Raw genomic sequence first — 21337 nt, forward strand, 5'->3', positions numbered from 1 at the left:
AGCCAGCCCTCATTAGGGCTTGCAGCTGGTTTCCCTGCTGAATACCTGTGTCTCTACCCCTGGCCTCCTGGACAGACAGCAGGATGCAGCCAGCGTTTTGGCAGGGCCTTAAAGGGGTTTACTCCTGCCCTGCCACATCAATATATAGGATTCTGAAGACTATCCACCTTCAAGATCACCATCATTTTCTATAGTTTCAGAGTTATCTGCCAATGATAGTGTTTCAGTCATATCATGTATGTCACATACCCACAGGATATCACCCGTAGCAAAAAACAAACAAACAAAAAAACAAAAAAAAACCCTTCCATCACCCAGAAACAACCATAAATAAGTTTGTGATAAGAACCAGCAGATTACAAAAAGAGGTAATTGATGAAAAAGTTGCCCGATTTGTTTATGCAACAAACTCTCCTTTCCGTATGATTGAGAACCCACACTTCATTAACGTGGTTCAGTCATTAAGACCAGGATACAGTCCACCCAACAGCAGATGTGACAGGCAAATTGCTGCATAAAGTGTGTGAAAGAGAAATTGAACAGTGTGCCAAAGGTCTAGAGGGTGAAATTGTTAACTTGAGTCTCGATGGGTGGAGCAATGTCCACAATGATCCTGTTGTATGTGCTTGTGTGACAACAGAAGAAGGGAATGTCTTCCTTACAGAAACAATTGATACATCAGGAAATGCACACACAGCAGAACTCTTACAAGAAGTAGCAGTAAAAGCTATAACAAACTGAAAAAAAAATTCAATTGTCTAGTACACAGCTTGGTCACACAAAATGCTGCAAATGTATCCAAGATGAGAAGAAATTATTTAGAAGAGAGTGAAGAGAGTCCCAAGCTAATAACATAAGGCTGCAGTGCTCATTTCATGCACCTCCTAGCCAAAGACTTCAGTGTTCCAGAAATAAAGGCTAATGCTGTTGAAATTGCAAAATACTGCCATAACAACCACTTGGCAGCAGCTGCTCTGAAAAAAGTGGGAGGAACCAAGCTAACTCTCCCACAAGATCTGCAATGGAACTCAGTAGTGGACTGTTTTGAGCACGAATTCAAGAATTGGCCTAATCCGATGACAGTTTTGTGAACAAAATCATGAAAGAATAGATGGCACTGTCACAGCCAAAGTTCTCAGCGTTGGGCTTAAGAGAAATGTTGAACACATGCCGAGTACCCTGAAGCCTATTTCTGTAGCCTTGAACAAAATGCAGGGAAATAGCTCTTTTATTGCTGACGCTGTTGAAATTTGGAAGGAACTGAGTGAGATCTTAAAAAGAGAAATATGCAATGACAGAATTAAATTACAAGCATTAAAAACAAATGGGACAAGCACTATCTCGAGCTCATTTTCTTGCAAATATTCTCAATACTCGGTACCAGGATCAAACCTTAACTGAAGAAGAGGAGTTGGCTATGACATGGACATCCAGCAATCATCCCTCCATAATGCCAACTATAATAACTTCAGAGCTAAGGGTGAACCATTCAAGAAATATACGTTTGCTGATGATGTTTTAAAGAAAGTCACACCAGTGAACTGGTAGAAGTCACTTAAGCACTTGGATTCAGAGACTGTTGATGTGATAATCTCACTTTTAACAGCAGTAGCTTCTTCTGCCAGTGTAGAAAGAATATTTTCTTACTTTGGATTAATTCATTCCAAACTGAGAATCGTTTGGGACCTGAAAAAGCAGGAAAGCTTGTTTTTCTTTTCCAGATTATGAATAAACAGAAAAATGAAGGTGAAGACGACTGAGTTAGCTGCTTTCAGAGTAGCAGCCGTGTTAGTCTGTATTCGCAAAAAAGAAAAGGAGTATTTATGGCACCTTAGAGACTAACAAATTTTAAATTTTAAATTTGTTAGTCTCTAAGGTGCCACAAGTACTCCTTTTCTTTTTTGAGTTAGCTGCAGAAGCCAATATTTTAACTTTCTCATGTTGACCTGGAGGACATAGTCAATTTAATTTTTGTATTTTTTAAACAAATATTTCATTTAACTATTTTAGTTAAAAACAATTTTAACAAAAACAAACCTGATTTTAAAAAACTTGAATGTTTAACTAAATTTAAAAATTCATATGCTTGTTTTGTTTAAAATATTATATGTTTGCTGTTGAAGAAAAAAATCCAGAATACATAACGTTGTTGTTTTAGTTAAATAAAACAATTTAAATGTCTGTCCAGTGATGTTCTCCTCCTAATACATCATGGCAAGAAAATCCTCCAGCTATTAATGATTAACCTGTTGAATTGGAGATAGTTCACCTCCCAATGACTTCATAAGTATCTGCTTCAATTACCTTTGGTAAATGAAATAACCAAACAAACATTCGTTTTCTGATATAGCTGCAAAACTAATCTGAAAAGTTTTCGAAATAAATCTCTTTAAAAATGTATAGTATGTACCTTCTAAAAATGAAACCTATATCTATCTGAGTTGTGAAGAATATGTATTAAGGTTATAACAACCAACAAGAATGCACTTTTATATAGAAACCCATGATTAAATCGAGTCTTCCTGACTAGTGATTTAAATCAATTTGATTTAAATCAAATCCACCCTAGGAGCTTGCTTCTGCTGATGAGGTTGGGGGTTGTTTGAAGGCCCGAAGAGGGGGTTCAGGAAATATTTATTTCAGGATGGGGTCCCCATCGAGTATGGATTGTAGTTGTTTGATGAGACCCCATATGGGTTCCAGTGTGGGGTGGTAGATGGTGCAGTCAGAGGTAGCTGGTTTGGTAACATTTTGTTGGTTGTTTTACATGTTCTTTTTAACCTCCGCTTGTTATTTTGGTGTCATTGTGTCAAAGTAAAAAAACTAAAGGCCAGTTTGTGCAGTCCTCATTATCCAAGCAAATGGATTCACTGCCCCTGTGTTTGGTATGAAGTGCCTACAACAAACACTTGCACCTCAGCACCTGCCTGCAGCTATCTCACCCAGCGCTGTGATCCAGTTAGATCTTGCCTGCTAAGCCAGGACATGCCTACTCCGTATCAGGACAGGAGTTCTCCAAGGAGCAGAGAGAAGCTGCAGCAGCAAGTGTTGGGGATGCAGTTGGTAGCGCTCTTCCAGAGCAATAACTAAGCATTTTACCACGCGGGGTGAGCAAGCACATTTGCACCCCCTAAAGGTGACACGTGGGGTGGGGGACACATGGGGTCATGTGCCTCCCCCCCCAGATTTCTGCTTTCCATTTAGCACAATGGTTTTCAAACTGAAGGGTATGCCTTCCTAGGGGAACGCATCCCACAGTTTGAAAACCACTGTCTCCTATCTGGAGCCGGCAGATCAGAAGCTGATGGGAGATGCTTGGGCCTCTGGGTTTCCGCACTTTGGGAGTCGGGGCGCTGGCTGGCTGCCCGGCAGCCCTCCCTGCCCTGCTTCCCAAGCCGGGCCACTTCTGCACGGCTGAGTGCTCCCCAGGCCGGGGGGCGACACAGCTCCGAGGTGCGCCCCTGATACGCTCTTGGCTCCGACCCAAAGGAGCCCGGTGCTGGCCAGCGCAACCACTGGAGCCGGCCCCTGCTCACAGAACCCAGCTGCCATGAGCTGCTCCCTATGATGCTCCCTGCAGTACTCATCCCTCTTTGGCCCTTGCATCTCAGCTGCCCAGTCACACCCTGCTCGCCACCCAGGGACCTCCCATTGCAGCTGAGTCACTCTCCCCACACGCCTTATGTGCAGAGCGGAACCGTTCCTTGCTCCCATTGGCTTCCCTGTCCCAGGCCGGGGCTGCCAGGCTCACGGTCACACAGCCTGAGGTTGGCTGCGGTGCCCTGCCCAGCCCAGCCACCAGGGGCAGGCAGCTGCTGCTGGCAGGGTGAACTTGCTCCCACCTGCTCTGGAACCCGAGGCCGTGAGAATGGAGCCACCCCTAGGGTTACCATATTTCAAGTTCCAAATAGAGGACACTGCTGCGGGGAGGGTACCATTGGGGGGCTGCTGAAGGGGTGTCTCTCTACTGGGAGGGGATATTGGAGGTCATTGGAGCGGATATTTGGGGGGTGCTGGAAGGGTGGGTGTGTATTGAGAGGGATATTATGGGGCACTGGAGAAGGCATTGAGGGGTCCTGGAGGGGATATCTGTGGCCGGGATACCCAAAGGAGGTGGGGGGCAGCGTCGTGCTCCCTGTTGCGGTGGCAGGGTGGCTGGCGCAGGCCTGGAACGCACTGCCAGCCCATCAGTCAGCGTCTCCCTGTGGGCCTCTCCCACTCCCCAGGGTGGGGAGGTGGTGGCACTCAGTGCCCTGCCCGCCTGCTGCTGCCATCACAGTCCTACTGGCGCAGGGAGAGCCTGCCCTGGTCAGGATCACCGGGCCCATGATCCTGTGGGGAGGGGGATGCTGAGCACCTTGGGCTCCAGCTGACACCGTTGGGCCTGATCCTGGGTTGTCATTAAAAGGTCACCTTTTGCCAACAGGTACCAGAGCGGTATCTGAGATGCTGAAGTTTTCACCTCCTACAGTGAGCCCTGTGATGGGGTCTATCAGGCTTTCTCTGGAGACACCAGCACCCAGACACTCCCTGCCCAAGGAAAATCCACTTGGATGGGGCAACCAACGAGACAGTCCTCCAGAGGCCTAGATGTGCCAGGAGCAAATATTGACCAATCAGGAACCACCGGGCCCATTAATAAGGCTTGCCTGTTTTTGCTCAGGGGCAGAGGTGGGTGAGATTGGGATGGGAAGGAGCCCTTCAGTGCTGACCCAGGCCAAGGCCTGGCCTTAAGTGCCAAAACTACGCGCTTGTTTAAAAGTGCAGACAGCTGACTCCAGAGTGGCTACTTTTGTTTAGAGACTGATGCCAAGCTTATGGCACAGGCTACCCAGCCTCAAGCAGGTGGCCAAAGGCTGCAGACTAAGGAGCTGGACGCTGTACTGCTTGTGTCCCTGAAGGGGGCACTGCAGAGCAACCCTGCCTGCCGCATCCCCGTCTCATCACTCGACCTCCCTTGGAAGAACCGTGCCTTGAACTTGTGGGGCATATCAGCTCCAGCCTCACCCACCACTTCAACTTCAAACAGCAGGGCTGATCAAAGCTCCCAGGGTGAGAGCCTTGCAGCCTTTACCAAGATACCAACAAACAGACCTGTCTTAGGTCCTTACACAGCCTAGCAACGCTATTCACACACAGGGAACAAAATCAAACACACCACCAACAGAGGGACCAAATGAACCACTCTCCAAGTCCTGCTACTTCCATGCACAGAGTCCACAGCAATTTCCTCTGAAGCTCTCCCATTAGCCGACTCTGTTCGGCGCTCTCCAGTTCACCAAGCAAGTGACTTTTTATACTAAAAAGATCAGTGTGAGGAGGATCACAGCAATAATATGAGCCCTCAGGGTGCACAAAAAAAGTTAGAACCACCAAGTGATTTTGTAAAGATGTGGCTTTTTAGTGGGTTCTATCTCAGGAACCCTTTACTCAAATGACCCCAAATTTGGACCACTATCCTTACTCTGCACCTCTAATGGCACACAGCAAATTTCAGGACCCTGTGAGTCACCAGGTGGGTTTTAGAGCACTTAGAATAAGCATCTTTTAAATGAGTAAGTGACTCTCGATCTGCATTCTAGCAGAGCTGCAGCTCTGCTCTAATGTATTATCCTGATGTTTCCTCCCCTTTGAAAACTTTGCATCCACTTGTGTTCTCTGAACCAATGGCAGCTTCAGGAATCCATGTGAGCCTGGGATGCCCCTGCTCTCTTGAAGCAGACACACCTCCTTTTTTTTGGCATGGAATTGTAAAAACTGGACTCGGAGAACACTGAAAGGTCAAAGAGTCCTGTGACTTATAGACTTAGTCTATAAGGTGCCACAGGACTCTTTGCCACTTTTACAGATCCAGACTAATACGACGACCCCTCTGATAATTGAAAGGGCAGTGGCATTTCCTGCGCTCAGCACTTACGGTGCTAAGGAACTTGCCTGGGAGAAACTGGTGAGCCTGAGCTGCCCCATTTGCTTTCTCGGCTCCTGTGCATGAACATTTTAAATGTAGTGCACTGAAGATGATGCGATTCAGTGCAACTTGGTGCTACAGCTGACTCTACTTACTACCCCATGATTAACCATTTATTAATAAAGGGTCAAACCTACACTTCTGTTAAAATGAATAAAAAAGAAATGCAGGGCAAAGGCAGCATGTGCAACCTCTGGCAGCCCCGGAAAGCTGCCACCATTCGGTGATATCAAAGCTGGACTTAACCTAAAGCTGCCCGAGCAACTCACTTGGGCTCAAAATGCCCCAGGTTTGCAGATGTTCCCAGAAGTGGGAAAGCTCTGGGTACTGCAAGAGAAGAAGAGCTTTAATTCAAATACGTGGCCAATAGCTAAGCGTGAGCATTCCTACTCCTTGTACCATTCCCACTGATAGGACCTAGTTCCAAGCTTCATCAACGAACATTTAGGATTGGCCAATATGTAAAGCTCAATATAACAAGTTCACTGTAGGCATTTAGCAAAGATTAGGGAGATAAACCACCCTAATCAGTTTTGTCAATGGGTATTAGTGTTACAAGTCATCCTCACAAGTCTTTAAACTCCTTTTGTTCAGCGTAAGCACATCTCAGGCGTGTTTTGGCAAGTCCCTCTCTTGTCTGAGCTGGGATTCCCACAGCACTAAAAAGATTTCATTAGATAAAACCACCCAGCATAACTCATGTAGCCTGAGGTTAGAAGCCGCTATTCCCTTCAAATATGCTGGCAGTCTTCTGATTAATCCTATTTCTGAGGTGTCAGCACTATCTTGACATAATCCTTCATTGGTAGGGAAAATTAGATTATTGTAGGGCAGTCGATTAATCACAGTTAACTCTCGCAATTAAAAACATTAATTGCGATTAATCACAGTTTTAATCGAACTGTTAAACAGTAGAATACCAATTGAAATTTATTAAATATTTTGGATGTTATTCTACATTTTCATATATATGGTATTCTGTGTTGTAATTGAAATCAAAGTGTATATTATTTTTATTACAAATATTTGCACTGTAAAAACAATAAAAAAACAATAAAAAACAATAAAAACAATAAATAACAAAAAAGAAAAATCAATTTACCTCATACAAGCAGTGTAGTGCAATCTCTTTGTTGTGCAAGTGCAACTTGCAAACGTACATTTTTTTTTGTTACATAACGGCACTCAAATACAAAACAATCTAAAATTTCAGAGCCTACAAATCCACTCAGTCCCACTTCTTGTTCAGCCAATCGCTAAGACAAACAAGTTTGTTTACATTTACAGGAGATAATGCTGCCCTCTTCTTATTTACAATGTCACCAGAAAGTGAGAACAGGCATTTGCATGGCACTTTTGCAGCCAGCATTGCAAGGTATTTACGTGCCAGATATGCTAAACATTCATATTCATACTTGGGCATCATTCCAGAAGACATGCTTCCATGCTGATGACACTCGTTAAAAAAATAATGTGTTAATTAAATTTGTGACTGAACTCCTTGGAGGTGAATTGTATGTCTTCGACTCGGTTTTACCCACATTCTGCCATATATTTCATGTTATAGTAGTCTCATATGATGACCCAGCACATGTTGTTCATTTTAAGAACACTTTCACTGCAGATTTCACAAAATGCAAAGAAGGTACCAGTGTGAGATTTCTAAAGATAGCTACAACACTCGCCCCAAGGTTTAAGAATCTGAAGTGCCTTCCAAAATCTGTCAGGGATGAGGTGTGGAGCATGCTTTCAGAAGTCTTAAAAGAGCAACCCTCTAATGTGGAAACTACAGAACCCAAACCACCAAAAAAGAAAATCAACCTTCTGCTGGTGGCATCGGACATAGATAATGAAAGTGAACATGAGTCGGTCCGCACTGCTTTGGATTGTTATCGAGCAGAACCCATCATCAGTCTGAACGCATGTCCCCTGGAATGGTGGTTGAAGAATGAAGGGACATATGAATCTTTAGCGCATCTAGCATGTAAATGTCTTGCGACACTTGCTACAACAGTGCCATGAGAATGCCTGTTCTCACTTTCAGGTGACGCTGGAAACAAGAAGCGGGCAGCAGTATCTCTTGCAAATGTAAACAAACTTATTTGTCTGAGCGATTGGCTGAACAAGAAGTAGGACTGAGTGGACTTGAAGGCTCTAAAATTTTACATTGTTTTATTTTTGAATGCTTTTTTTTTACATAATTCTACATTTGTAAGTTCAACTTTCATGATAAAGAGATTGCACTACAGTACGTGCATTAGGTGAACTGAAAAATACAATTGGGGGGGTTTCAGCGCAAATACTTGTAATCAAAAATAAATATAAAGTGAGCACTGTACACTTCATATTCTGTGTTGTAACGGAAATTAATATATTTGAAAATGAAGAAAACATCCAAAATACTTAAATAAATGGTATTCTATTATTTATTATTATTTATTTAACAGCGCAATTAATCAGCTTGGAAAAGAGAAGACTAACGGGGGATTTGATAGAGGTATATAAAATCATGAGTGGTGTAGAGAAAGTGAATAAGGAAAAGTTATTTACTTGTTCCCATAATATAAGAACTAAGGGCCACCAAATGAAATTAACGGGCAGCAGGTTTAAAACAAATAAAAGGAAGTTCTTCTTCACACAGCGCACAACCTGTGGAACTCCTTGCCTGAGGAGGTTGTGAAGGCTAGGACTATAATAGGGTTTAAAAGAGAACTGGATAAATTCATGGAGGTTAAGTCCATTAATGACTATTAGTCAGGATGGGTAAGGAACAGTGTCCCTAACCTCTATTTGTCAGAGGGTGGAGATGGATGGCAGGAGAGAGATCACTTGTTCATTACCTGTTCTCTCCCTCTGGGGCACCTGGTATTGGCCACTGTCGGTAGACAAGATACTGGGCTGGATGGACCTTTGGTCTGACCCAGTATGGCCATTCTTATGATTATTTTTTTTAATCAATTGACAGCCCTAGATTATTGTTTATTTTATCGTAGTGCTTAGAGAGTGTGATTTCAGGCTTTGGACACACACAAAGCAACAGCTGCTGCCCCAAAGAGTTTACAAACAAGGTCATTGGAAACAGAACCCAGGACGCCTCAATCCCAGTCTAAGGAGCTATCCACTGACCCATGCTGCTATTTAAGGGACAGGAAAGTAGATGACCGATTATCTCTTTTCTGAGCCTTAGCTATGTTTAAACAAAGGCTCATAGGTCACACTCAGCCCTAGACAGCTGACTGCAGTTAAGATGAATTTGGCCCCTTCTTTTTATTTGCTTTTCCCCCCTCCCCAAGCAGCATCAGCAGTCAGAACCAACTATATGACGATCTTTACCTATGAACCAGCTGCCAGTGATACCTTAATACATCAATGTAGCTTGGTCCTTTTCAAAGGTCACCATCCACTGACCATCACATGACAGGACAGAAATCCAGATCCCATGAGTTCATCACCAAATGCTATGAAAAACCAACACAAAAGGAGGCGTTACCAGGTATAAACTTCCCTCGGTGTTCAGCTCCAGGAGTCGTTATTTCCAACTGTCGGCCACCTACACTAACAAACAGAGAGAGAGAAGACAAGCCTTTGGAAGGAATGGGAACACACAGGCTGGGGCAACACTTAAAAAGTTGTACCAGCATAGCTACATCAAAAAGGGGTGTTATTTTCTAGGATCAAAATTAAATTAATGGCAATACCTTGTGTAAGACTATATGCTGCAAGAACTGGGACAGAGCCTTGGGCTTTGTCTACACTACAGAGTTTGTCAACAAAAGGCAGCTTTCATCAGCAAAACAGTGGAGGTGTAAACACTACACTGCTCCTTCCACTGGCAAAACTCTCCTGCTTTGCCAACAAAATAAAACCACCTCGATGAGAGGCGTAGAGCTATTTGTGGCAAAGTTATATCGACAAAGTGTCAGTGTAGATACCGCACTTGGTTAGGTCACTGTAAATGGCCTATCTGTAAATTTCAATGATTATTAATGGAAATATTTGTTTGTCACTTTGTGTGTGTACAGTAAAATTGACAGTTACAGACACTTATCAATAAAAATCTAATTCTTCCAAGCCTATGTAGTGCCAATAAGCATGTATTTACCTTACCAGCTATTTTTAATAGCTTCCCTATATATAAAGTGTTTTCCTTCTGTACTATGTTTACTCCTGATTTTCCTACATATGCTGTTCTAATTTACCCAGTAATGTTGTATGTTAAATACAGTGAAGAACCTTCTCTTTTGAATCTTCTTTACCTTGTGACTACTGCTTTCTAGTCATAACAACCAACAACAAGCAAAGATTGATCTGCCCTCCTAAGGAACTACTTTGTTACATGGGGTCTAAACTGGCTGTTACCACTCAAAAAAGAGATCTTGGAGTCATTGTGGATAGTTCTCTGAAAACACTCAATGTGAAGTGGCAGTCAAAAAAGCGAACAGAATGTTGAGAATCATTAAGAAAGGGATGGATAAGAATACAGAAAATATCATATTGTCTCTATATAAATCCATGGTACGCCCACATCTTGAATACTGCATGCAGTTGTGGTCACCCCATCTCAAAAAAGATATACTGGAATTTGAAAAGGTTCAGAAAAGGGCATAAAAATTATTAGGGATATGGATCAGCTTCCGTACGAGGAGAGATTAATAACAGGGGTGGCAGGTTTGTAGAAATTTTGGTGGTGCCCAGAATCTGCACCCCCAAACTCCGCCCCCCACCTGCCTAAGGCAGCTCTGGAGTCCTTACATTTCTCTGCTGGCTTTGAGGCCTGGATTTGGAAGGGAGAGTGTTCTGATCTTCTTCTAGAGTAACAGCCATGTTAGTCTGTGTCTGCAAAAAGAAAAGGAGTACTTGTGGCACCTTAGAGACTAATAAATTTGTTAGTCTCTAAGGTGCCATAAGTACTCCTTTTCTTTTTGAGAAAAATTGACATGTCCTCAAAGTATAATCAAGCCAATGGAAATCTCTTCTGATGAGGTAATGCTTGTTATCTGATGTTTCACTGATTGAGTGTGTTGTCACTTTATTTACAGTTGGAGACTTGTAGGGGTGGAGTCTGTGGAAGGTCAGAGAACTTTCTCTCCCCTGATGGAGCTCAGTGAAGCTCTTGTTAAAATCAGTTTGTTAAAAATCACTCTCATGGGGCTTTCAATTATTGTTTCAAACAACAATTAGGCAGTAAGGGTGGGATCAATGGTTTGTTTTTGAAGAGAAAGGGAAAAGTACTGACTGGATCTTTAAGTTGTCAGGTGTGCAATTATGCTCCTGATTTGCACATGAAGTTACCATGACTGCTTGCCTAAAGTCTATAACAGGATTTCCTGTAGCACCTAACACTGTAGTATTTAGGCAATCAGATGATTCTCAGGTGTGCAAATCAGGCATGCAATTGTACATATGTTTTTGCAATCACCTGGGCTCCAGACCTTTTGAAAACAAGATCTGTTGGTTTTGAAAGAGACAGCAAATAGCTCGTTTTCTGGTTTTGAAAAAGACAATGAATAGCTTGTTTTCACAAGGAGACTAGCTTGCTCTTTGAGGACAGATGGCCTCCAACAATTTCTAGGAGGGCGGCAGGAAGAAAACGCTGTGCTACCATCATCATTAGCAAAGGCAGGGTATTGGCTTCAGGCAAAGGATACACAGTGACAGGGAAAACAGCTGAAACAGAGTTTAATATGTTCATTATACTGTTAAAGAGGCTTTTTAAAATTCACCTATAAAAGAACATCTTAGCTAGAAGATATAGGGCCCCACTCATTTCCAGCATGGAATTCAGCCTGCAAACTCCTGGTGAGTGAATGTCTCCTCCCCTCGGAAATGAGATCTCAGCAGCCCTTGCCACCATTTGCAACCTCTTTTTTGCTGGACGATCCAGAGCTAGCTGGAGCCAGGACATCCAGGAGATGTACAGATTCTTCAGTGCTGGTGCTGCTTATGATGAAGCCCTGGTGGATAAAGTTCCTCTTCCCTGGTGAATTTCACCTAAGATTCACCTTCCCTAATTTCTGCATGCAGAAACCAGATTAACCCCTGTGTATCCACAGGGGTGAATCAAACCCAAGGGTTCTATGATCACTGTGGTGAAGTCATCTGAAGAGCAAGTCTGAAGGAATTCATCCAGTTATAGTAAAATACATAAGATGCAAAGCAAGCCCAGGACCTGCTAACATTAGTGAGCTGTGGACTGTCCTGACATTCACTCCATGCCTCTCTGCTCTAGTAAAACATCTGGTAATGCAAGATCTGTGTGACTATTTGTCACCAAGAAACAACATTTCCATCTCTGGGAAAAAAGAAGTGCTTGGAATGTTGTGATGTCCTGAGCTGGGTTTGGTGAGATAAGGCTGAGCAATTTATAAAGAATAACTCAGTGTTTCCCAAACCTGGGACACCACTTGTTCAGCGAAAGCCCCTGGCGGGCCGGGCCGGTTTGTTTACCTGCTGCGTCCGCAGGTTCGGCCGATCACAGCTCCCACTGGCCATGGTTCGCCTCTCCAGGCCAATGGGGGCTGTGGGAAGTAGCGGCCGGTTTGTCCTTTGGCCCACGCCGCTTCCTGCAGCCTCCATTGGCCTGCAGCAGCAAACTGCAGCCAGTGGGAGCCGCGATCGGCTGCACCTGCAGACGCGGCAGGTAAACAAATTGGCCCAGCCCATGAGGGGCTTTCCCTGAACAAGCAGCGTCCCAAGTTTGGGAAACACTGCAATAACTCATTTGGGGAGCAGTCACTAGCTCTGGATGAGTTCAGTCCTGCCAAACCTCTTTGAAGGAGAATCTGCGTATTATAACCAAAATAATGCTGTCGCAACATTCATCCATGTACATCAAAGCACTGTAACAACCATCCTTGAATTAAGTTTCACAACATCCCTGGGAGCTAGGGAAGTATCATTATACCAGATTTACAGATAAAGGAAACTGAGGCACCCAGAGGTGAAATGACTTGTCCAAGATCACCAAGCCAGTGTGTGGCAGAGCTAAGAACTGATACCAATCTTCTGCTTTAGCCCAAACATTTTTCAGCAGAGCCTGATTTCATTAACCTTTGCACTCTTTCATCTTAGCATTGCTATTTGAGGTTTAATTGGCCTTTCTGGAGAATTTCCCTGAATCAATCGCTGTTTGAGCTAGGGCAGATCTTTTACAAAACATCCAATCTGGATTTAAACATTGCCAGTGATGGAAAAGTTGGTTATCGTACTAGAGTGGGACTCAGGAGAGAGGTTCAAATCCCGGCTCTGCCACAGACTCCCTATGTGTCCTTGGTTTCAGAGTAGCAGCCGTGTTAGTCTGTATTCGCAAAAAGAAAAGGAGTACTTGTGGCACCTTAGAGACTAACAAATTTATTAGAGCATAAGCTTTCGTGAGCTACAGCTCACTTCATCGGATGCATTTGGTGGAAAAAACAGAGGAGAGATTTATATACACACACAGAGAACATGAAACAATGGGTTTATCATACACACTGTAAGGAGAGTGATCACTTAAGATAAGCCATCACCAGCAGCAGGGGGGGGAAAAGGAGGAAAACCTTTCATGGTGACAAGCAAGGTAGGCTAATTCCAGCAGTTAACAAGAATATCAGAGGAACAGTGGGGGGTGGGGTGGGGGGGAGAAATACCATGGGGAAATAGTTTTACTTTGTGTAAAAAGAAAAGGAGTACTTGTGGCACCTTAGAGACTAACAAATTTATTAGAGCATAAGCTTTCGAGAGCTACAGCTCACTTCATCGGATGCATCACGAAAGCTTATGCTCTAATAAATTTGTTAGTCTCTAAGGTGCCACAAGTACTCCTTTTCTTTTTGCGAATACAGACTAACACGGCTGCTACTCTGAAACCTGTGATTACTTTGTGTAATGACTCATCCATTCCCAGTCTCTATGTGTCCTTGGGCACTTTAGTCAATCTCCGTGCCTCACCTCCACACATCTTAGGTGGGGAGATTCCCCTACTTCACCAGCTGTTTTGTGGATATGCTCATGAGGTATCAGATGTTACAATGAAGAGCCTGCACAGAGCATGGTATTTTCCCTTTGCTACTGCTCCAGGCTGCTGGAAGCCACAATTAGTGTGAAACCTAGAGCAGGGGCTCCAGATGAGTGGCTTAATCCTTACGAAGTTGTTTCTTTGTAGTGGGATTGGCTTCTGTGCTACATACAGACTCCTTCACATCTTTGGGAGGGTGCATGCTTATAGCACACAAAGACAACACCTAACTATGGGCATCTTAAATATTTTGAAGGGATGCTCTAATGCCCTATCTGGAAGAAAATTAATGAGCAGCAGATTCCCACTTAGAAGGCCACGGATTGCACAGATGTCTATGGCTAAAGATCAGCAGAATTAAAAAAAACAATAAACATGAATCTCTCTACCAATAGTGCTAGACTGGGAATAGCTGAACATAAGATTTAAACATGTATGCACGGTCAACCTAAGGCCCTCTCCCCACAACTACCTCAAGCAGGATTTTGTAATCAGTTTGTGAAACTCTCCTCTGGGCCAGTAAAAAACATGGTTTAGAGTGGTGTCCACACTGTAAGCACTCTGTCTGTATCTGTGGCTAGACAACATTGGGCATCTGTTTCGCCATGCTACAACAGGTTTCAGAGTAGCAGCCGTGTTAGTCTGTATTCGCAAAAAGAAAAGGAGTACTTGTGGCACCTTAGAGACTAACAAATTTATTAGAGCATAAGCTTTCGTGAGCTACAGCTCACTTCATCGGATGCATTTACATGCCTCAGCAGAGCATACACAAAGAGTGGCATTAGCCACATTAGGAGGAAGGAGGACTGGCCACACTGGTTACAGTGGCATGACTGGGAGGGCCAGCTGCACTGCATAAAAAACCCAGTGTGCTGAACTGGTTCCAGGGAGACAGCCGAGTATAACGTTGGCTTCTGGGAAGAAACAAGACACTGTTTGCAGCCACAGTTACAGATCCTCAAAGGTGTTTAGGCTCCTAAATCAATGGAAGCTAGAAGCCTAAATATCTTTAAGGATCTGGGCTAAGTGCACACAAACTATGCTTAAGGCCCGCTAGTTGACCAATCTGGTTAACAGTCTCAAGGGCTCTTCTATCACTGTTTTATATAACTTTGTGATCCTATTGAAATCTGGCTTTAAATTTATCTTTCCATCTAAGCAATTTTTTCCTTTTTCAAGGGGTAGGGGAAGGGTGGAGCACAGAAGTACCTACTATTGGCAAAAATGGAGTCAGCTTCATTGACATCCTGGTACTTTTGTTGCATACACCCCAGCATCGTGACATCACGCTAATGCACTGCTCTGAAAACCTCCTTACATTCCTTTTTCCCCACTCCCTATAAGAATGTTGTGATGCAATAGAACCTTAGTTGTCTTCAAAGATGGGGATGATGATATGTTACTTTATGTTATTTAATGAGTGTGTTATTAAAGGCACATAATGCTAAGAGCATGCACATTTCCCTGTTGTTCTTACTATGATGCACAGGGTTACCATCCATACATGTTCCAATGGGTTTATTCCATTTTTTTCAGAGAGGATGGAGAACCTGTGGATCCACAAGTGCTAGGTGTGGGAAGGGTCGGGGTCCCAAAAACCCTGTTGGGTCCCATGTAGTGCTGTTGTAGCTATGTTGGCCCCAGGATATTAGAGAGACAAGGTGACTGAGGTAATATCTTTTATTGGACCAACTTCTGTTTTGAGACAGACAAGCTTTCGAGCTTACACAGAGTTCTTCCTCACATGTGGGAAATGTACTCAGAGTGTCACAACTAAATACAAGGTGGTGCAAATTACTCAGCATATGTAGTTAACACATATTTCAAGTTTCAGAGAAGCAGCCGTGTTAGTCTGTATCCACAAAAAGAAAAGGAGGACTTGTGGCACCTTAGAGACTAACACATATATTTGAGCATAAGCTTTCGTGAGCTACAGCTCACTTCATCAGATGCATTCCGATGAAGTGCGCTGTAGCTCACGAAAGCTTATGCTCAAATAAATGTGTTAGTCTCTAAGGTGCCACAAGTCCTCCTTTTCTTTTTACATATTTCAAGGCCATTCAAGGTGAAGTGGCCCACTAACAATCCTCCAGTCCTGGGGGGAGAAAGGGAGGGGGGAGGAAGGAAAGGAGGGGGGAAAAGGCTGCTTGGGAAGGGGGTTGTTAGTGGGTTATAGATTGTTATAAGAAGGTGATATGGTATTCTTGTCTTTTTATTGTTTTTCTGTGTAAATTCATTTGCGTGTGCAGTGACTGTCTGGTTTCACCCACATAGCTGTTATTGGGGCATTTACTGGGCTGGATGAGGTACACCATTTGTTTTGATAGGCACAGATTGACCAGACAGCAAGTGTGAAAAACCAGAACACTTTTTTTTCCTCGGGATGGGTGGGGGTATAGTTGTGTATATAAGACAAAACCCCTTATATCAGGATGTCTGATTACCCTCGGTAGGCACCAAGTATCAGAGGGGTAGCTGTGTTAGTCTGTATCCACAAAAACAACAAGGAGTCCAGCGGCACTTTAAAGACTAACAGATTTATTTGGGCATAAGCTTTCGTGGGTTAAAAAAACCACTTCTTCAGATGCCTAAGTAGGCATGTGTAGGACCCCTTGAAAGGTGGGTTGTGATAGGTGTTGCTCACTTTAGCAGTGGAGATATATCTGCAGGTTTTGCATCTGCTGTTCTGGCAGGGTCGGCTGCACTTTGGGGTTGATGTGCCTTGAGGCTCATCTACACTGGCAACGCGCAGCGCTTTAATGTGGCTTGTGTGGTCGTGGCAGAGCCACCTCCACGAGGGGCATGGCTCCCAGCACTGGGGCCCTGTCTACACTGGTGCTGAAACTTGCAGCGCTCAGCGGGCTGTTTTTTCATACCCCTGAGCCAGAAAGTCGCAGCGCTGTACATTGCCAGGGCAAGCAGGCCCTACGTCTGTGGAGAGCTCACCTGTGGGTGAACCCTTTTCACAAAATGACCACCCTGTATCTGACCTCCCGGGCCTCATTCTCGAAGGAAAACTGCACAGCACCACAGTCGAGCTCCATCCTCTTTGGAACCCCCTTTCAGGTAGTTGAAAGCAGCTATCAAATCCCCCCTCACTCTTCTCTTCTGCAGACTAAACAATCCCAGTTCCCTCAGCCTCTCCTCATAAGTCATGTGTTCCAGTCCCCTTAATCATTTTTGTTGCCCTCCGAGGGATGCTTTCCAATTTTTCCACATCCTTCTTGTAGTGTGGGGCCCAAAACTGGACACAGTACTCCAGATGAGGCCTCACCAATGTCGAATAGAGGGGAACGATCAAGGCCCTCGATCTGCTGGCAATGCCCCTACTTATACAACCCAAAATGCCATTGGCCTTCTTGGCAACAAGGACACACTGTTGACTCATATCCAGCTTCTCGTCCACTGGAACCCCTAGGTCCTTTTCTGCAGAACTGCTGCCTAGCCATTCGGTCCCTAGTCTGTAGCGGTGCAGGGGATTCTTCCATCCTAAGTGCAGGACTCTGCACTTGTCCTTGTTGAACCTCATCAGATTTCTTTTGGCCCAATCCTCTAATTTGTCTAGGGCCCTCTGTATCCTATCCCTACCCTCCAGCGTATCTACCTCTCCTCCCAGTTTAGTGTCATCTGCAAACTTGCTGAGGGTACAATCCACACCATCCTCCAGATCATTTATGAAGATATTGAACAAAACCGGCCCCAGGACCGACCCTTGCGGCACTCCACTTGATACCGCCTGCCAACTAGATCTGGAGCCATTGATCACTACCCGTTGAGCCTGACAATCTAGCCAGCTTTCTATCCACCTTATAGTCCATTCATCCAGCCCATACTTCTTTAACTTGCTCGCAAGAATACTGTGGAAGACCGTGTCAAAAGCTTTGCTAAAGTCAAGGAACAACACATCCACTGCTTTCCCCTCATCCACAGAGCCAGTTATCTTGTTGTAGAAGACAATTAGATTAGTCAGGCATGACTTGCCCTTGGTGAATCCATGCTGCAAGGTGGGAGAGTCCCAGATCTTGCCATCTACTCTGCAATTAGTTTTAGCCTGAGCCCTGGAAGTTCAAGTCAACTGGTGCAGGCCAGCCATGGGTGTCCAACTGCAGTGTAGATGAACCCTCCGAGTACATTTCCCAGACAGGAAGAAGAGCTCTGTGTAAGCTCAGAAGCTCATCTCTCTCGCTAACAGAAGTTGGTCCAATAAAAGATATTACCTCACCCACCTTGTCTCTCTTTTGGGTCTCAGGAAATGCAACTATATTGTCCAGCAGGACATTTAATTTCACTTTATTGAGCATCTGGCTGTGTTCTATGAGCTTTACAATGCCTCGAAATAAAAACAGGACCAATTCTACATAACACAGCCCCAGTCCATCATAAGTAAAATACAGGTTTCAGAGTGACAGCCGTGTTAGTCTGTATCCGCAAAAAGAAAAGGAGTATTTGTGGCACCTTAGAGACTAACAAATTTATTTGCGCATAAGCTTTTGTGGGCTAAAACCCACTTCAGTTATCCCATAGCCAAGCCCTGAAGAAAAGCCTTAGAGGATAAATAGATCAGCTTTATCAAAAAGTTGGCACCATGGACAATGCACCTGTGTGATATCCCATTAGGATGGGATGCCCCACTCTTGGTCATAACCAAGGATCACATGTTAATGGGGATATTATCTAGGAGGCATTACACCATTCAGTCTTCTTTGTCACTTCCTGCCAAGCTCTTGATCACATAACATTCCATGGCAAGTTTCAGAGTAGCAGCCGTGTCAGTCTGTATTTGCAAAAAGAAAAGGAGGACTTGTGGCACCTTAGAGACTAACACATTTATTTGCGCATAAACTTTCGTGAGCTATAGCTCACTTCATCGGATGCACATCCAATGAAGTGAGCTGTAGCTCACGAAAGCTTATGCTCAAATAAATGTGTTAGTCTCTAAGGTGCCACAAGTCCTCCTTTTCTTTATTCCATGGCAAGTGCAGCAATTGCTTATGTGGAGAAGCAAGATTAGGAAAATATTAATTGCATTTTGTACTTTGCCTTTTTTGAATGCAGTTTAGCTGCTGGAAACGTGACTAAGGAACCAGCACCACCCGACTAGTTAGCGCTCTACCCGCCATTAGGAAACCTCTGTACCGGGACACCCAGAAAACAGTTCCCTCCCCGAACCACGAGGTGGCTTAAAAAACAAATCATGAGTTTGGGGGTTCCTTTTATCTGCCTTCTGGGTTTTGTTTTGTTTTTTGCACATTTCTCTGTGGTCACAACGGGCTAGGAACTCACTTTCTGAAGAAAAACGAAAAGCCAAGATTCTCACATAATCACAGGACTCCCGGAGCTGAGGCTTTCAGAAAAACGCCAACCACCCCGAGCCGCGGCACGAGAGTTAGCAGCACCGGGGCAACCCAAGCCCACAGCGACCGTGGGCGGCAGCTCCTGGCTGCCCTTCAAGCAGCGCGCCTCAGGGCACCGTTCCCTCCTGCAGCTGGAGGGGCCCCGGGCGCGGGGGGGGGGGACACTGCAGCCAGGCCCGATGCACGCTGGGAGCCTGGGCCCCCGCAGCCGAGGCAGGAGCCGTGACCGGGGCGCCTGCCCTTGCGGTGCACGGACGAAGGGCTGGAGGCAGCAGGAGGCCCCACGAGACCGGGCGGTAGCCGTGACAGACACGCCCCCGCCGCCGCCGCCGCTCCCGCGCGGAGCCCCGGAGTCGCTCGGCGCAGGCGCAGGGCGGGAGGGTCCCCGCGCTAGACAGACGCGGAGTGGGCGGGGCCCTCCACATCCGGGTCCCTGGCGCTCCGGCGGAGCCGGGCTGTCTGTCAGTCAGCGGGAGCGAGGTGGCTGCGGCGTCGACGGACCCCCTCCGCCAGGGCGGCATCTCTGGGTGAGTGAGGGGCGGGGCTGCCCCCCCCCGGGGCGAGCTGCAGGGAGGGGGGCGAGCTGCCCCCGACCCTCCCCCCCCCGGGGGCGAGCTGCAGGGCGGGGGGCGAGCTGCCCCCGACCCCTCCCCCCCCGGGGGCGAGCTGCAGGGCGGGGGGCGAGCTGCCCCCGACCCCTCCCCCCCCGGGGGCGAGCTGCAGGGCGGGGGGCGAGCTGCCCCCGACCCCTCCCCCCCGGGGGCGAGCTGCAGGGCGGGGGGCGAGCTGCCCCCGACCCCTCCCCCCCCCGGGGGCGAGCTGCCCCCGACCCCTCCCCCCCCGGGGGCGAGCTGCAGGGAGGGGGGCGAGCTGCCCCCGACCCCTCCCCCCCTGGGGGCGAGCTGCCCCCGACCCCTCCCCCCCCGGGGGCGAGCTGCAGGGAGGGGGGCGAGCTGCCCCCGACCCCTCCCCCCCGGGGGCGAGCTGCAGGGAGGGGGGCGAGCTGCCCCCGACCCCTCCCTCCGGGGTGTACGCTGCAGGTTGGCAAAGGGGAAGAGTTTCTTGTTCTCCCTCTTTCCCCCTCCGGGTCTCACTGGAGGATGGGGGCACTACAGGGAGGAGCTGCCCCCTCTCTTCCTGGGGCTTCTCGCAGCTGGGAGGGGCTCTGACCTGCTCTGGGGGAGGAGACCTGAACCCCTTGGAGGGCAGAGGGAGGTGAGCAGTGGTTAGCTGCTCAGGGAGGGGAGCCTCAGCCCCTCCACATGACTGAAGTGGGGCAAGGAGTGGTGGGAGGAGGATAACTTGGCCCGAGAGGGAGAGGGGATGGAAGGGGAGCATCTCTCTGTGCAGCGGAGCCTGGGGGGCCATCACGCGCTTCCCCTCCTGCAGAGCAGTTGGCATCACCCATGCCCCGTGGGGAGACATACAGGCCCCCAAATCCCCGACCCAAGTTCTCAATTTGGTCTGGTCATACCTGGCTGACACCCTGGGCTGTGCCAAGGTTGCCAGCAATGCATCCGATGAAGTGAGCTGTAGCTCACGAAAGCTTATGCTCTAATAAATTTGTTAGTCTCTAAGGTGCCACGGGTACTCCTTTTCTTTAAGTGAAAGAGAGACACCCCTCTCGGGGCTGTGTCAGAAGTGGGTACAATCTGCCCAGGATGGCACATCCCCCAATCAAGTGTGTCCTGTCTGTTGCTCTGTGCTGCTGAACTGTCTGGTGGAGAGGTAGGGCAGAGAGATTGCTGCTAATGTATTGTTGTAGCACATCCTATGGCTTTTTAGGGGCTGAGACATACATTTGTGATTCTGATAAAAGCATCATCTTCATATTTAAATTGTAGTATGAGATGGACTTTCCAGCCATGCAAGCACATATAGAGACAGTCTAAGCATCCAAGAGGCTGCTGTTTTTGGGGTGGTGGGTAGATTACACAGCTGAGAATGCTGAAGAGAAAATGCACCCTCTGCTTCTTGGCTTGCATCAGATGTCTTTGTTTTAGGGTGCACGTGCAATGC

General features: G+C 46.3%; 1 protein-coding gene and 1 long non-coding RNA gene across 7 annotated transcripts in view; one reads left to right on the plus strand and one right to left on the minus strand.

Moving 5' to 3' along the window:
• Nucleotides 1-19433, minus strand: part of LOC122459757 — a 57594-nt gene extending 38161 nt beyond the window's left edge. Inside the window, exons 1-3 of one of the 6 annotated variants that reach the window (XR_006280637.1) lie at nt 19248-19413; nt 9302-9426; nt 2445-5773 (exon numbers count right to left, since the gene is read on the minus strand). This is a non-coding gene — a long non-coding RNA (uncharacterized LOC122459757). Of the gene's footprint in view, nt 1-2444; nt 5774-9301; nt 9427-19247 lie in introns of those variants that run through there. The other 5 variants (XR_006280639.1, XR_006280640.1, XR_006280641.1 and 2 more) reach the window with 5 other exon arrangements.
• A 286-nt stretch (nt 19434-19719) lies between these two features.
• The window catches only part of RNF24 (ring finger protein 24), a 75645-nt gene continuing 74027 nt past the window's right edge, over nt 19720-21337 (plus strand). Inside the window, exon 1 of the mRNA XM_043512747.1 lies at nt 19720-19845. The gene's annotated coding sequence lies outside the window, so the exon portion shown is untranslated. The remainder of the gene's footprint in view (nt 19846-21337) is intronic.

This window comes from Dermochelys coriacea, chromosome 4 (assembly GCF_009764565.3).
Source record: "Dermochelys coriacea isolate rDerCor1 chromosome 4, rDerCor1.pri.v4, whole genome shotgun sequence".
NCBI classification, from domain to species: Eukaryota; Metazoa; Chordata; order Testudines; family Dermochelyidae; genus Dermochelys; species Dermochelys coriacea.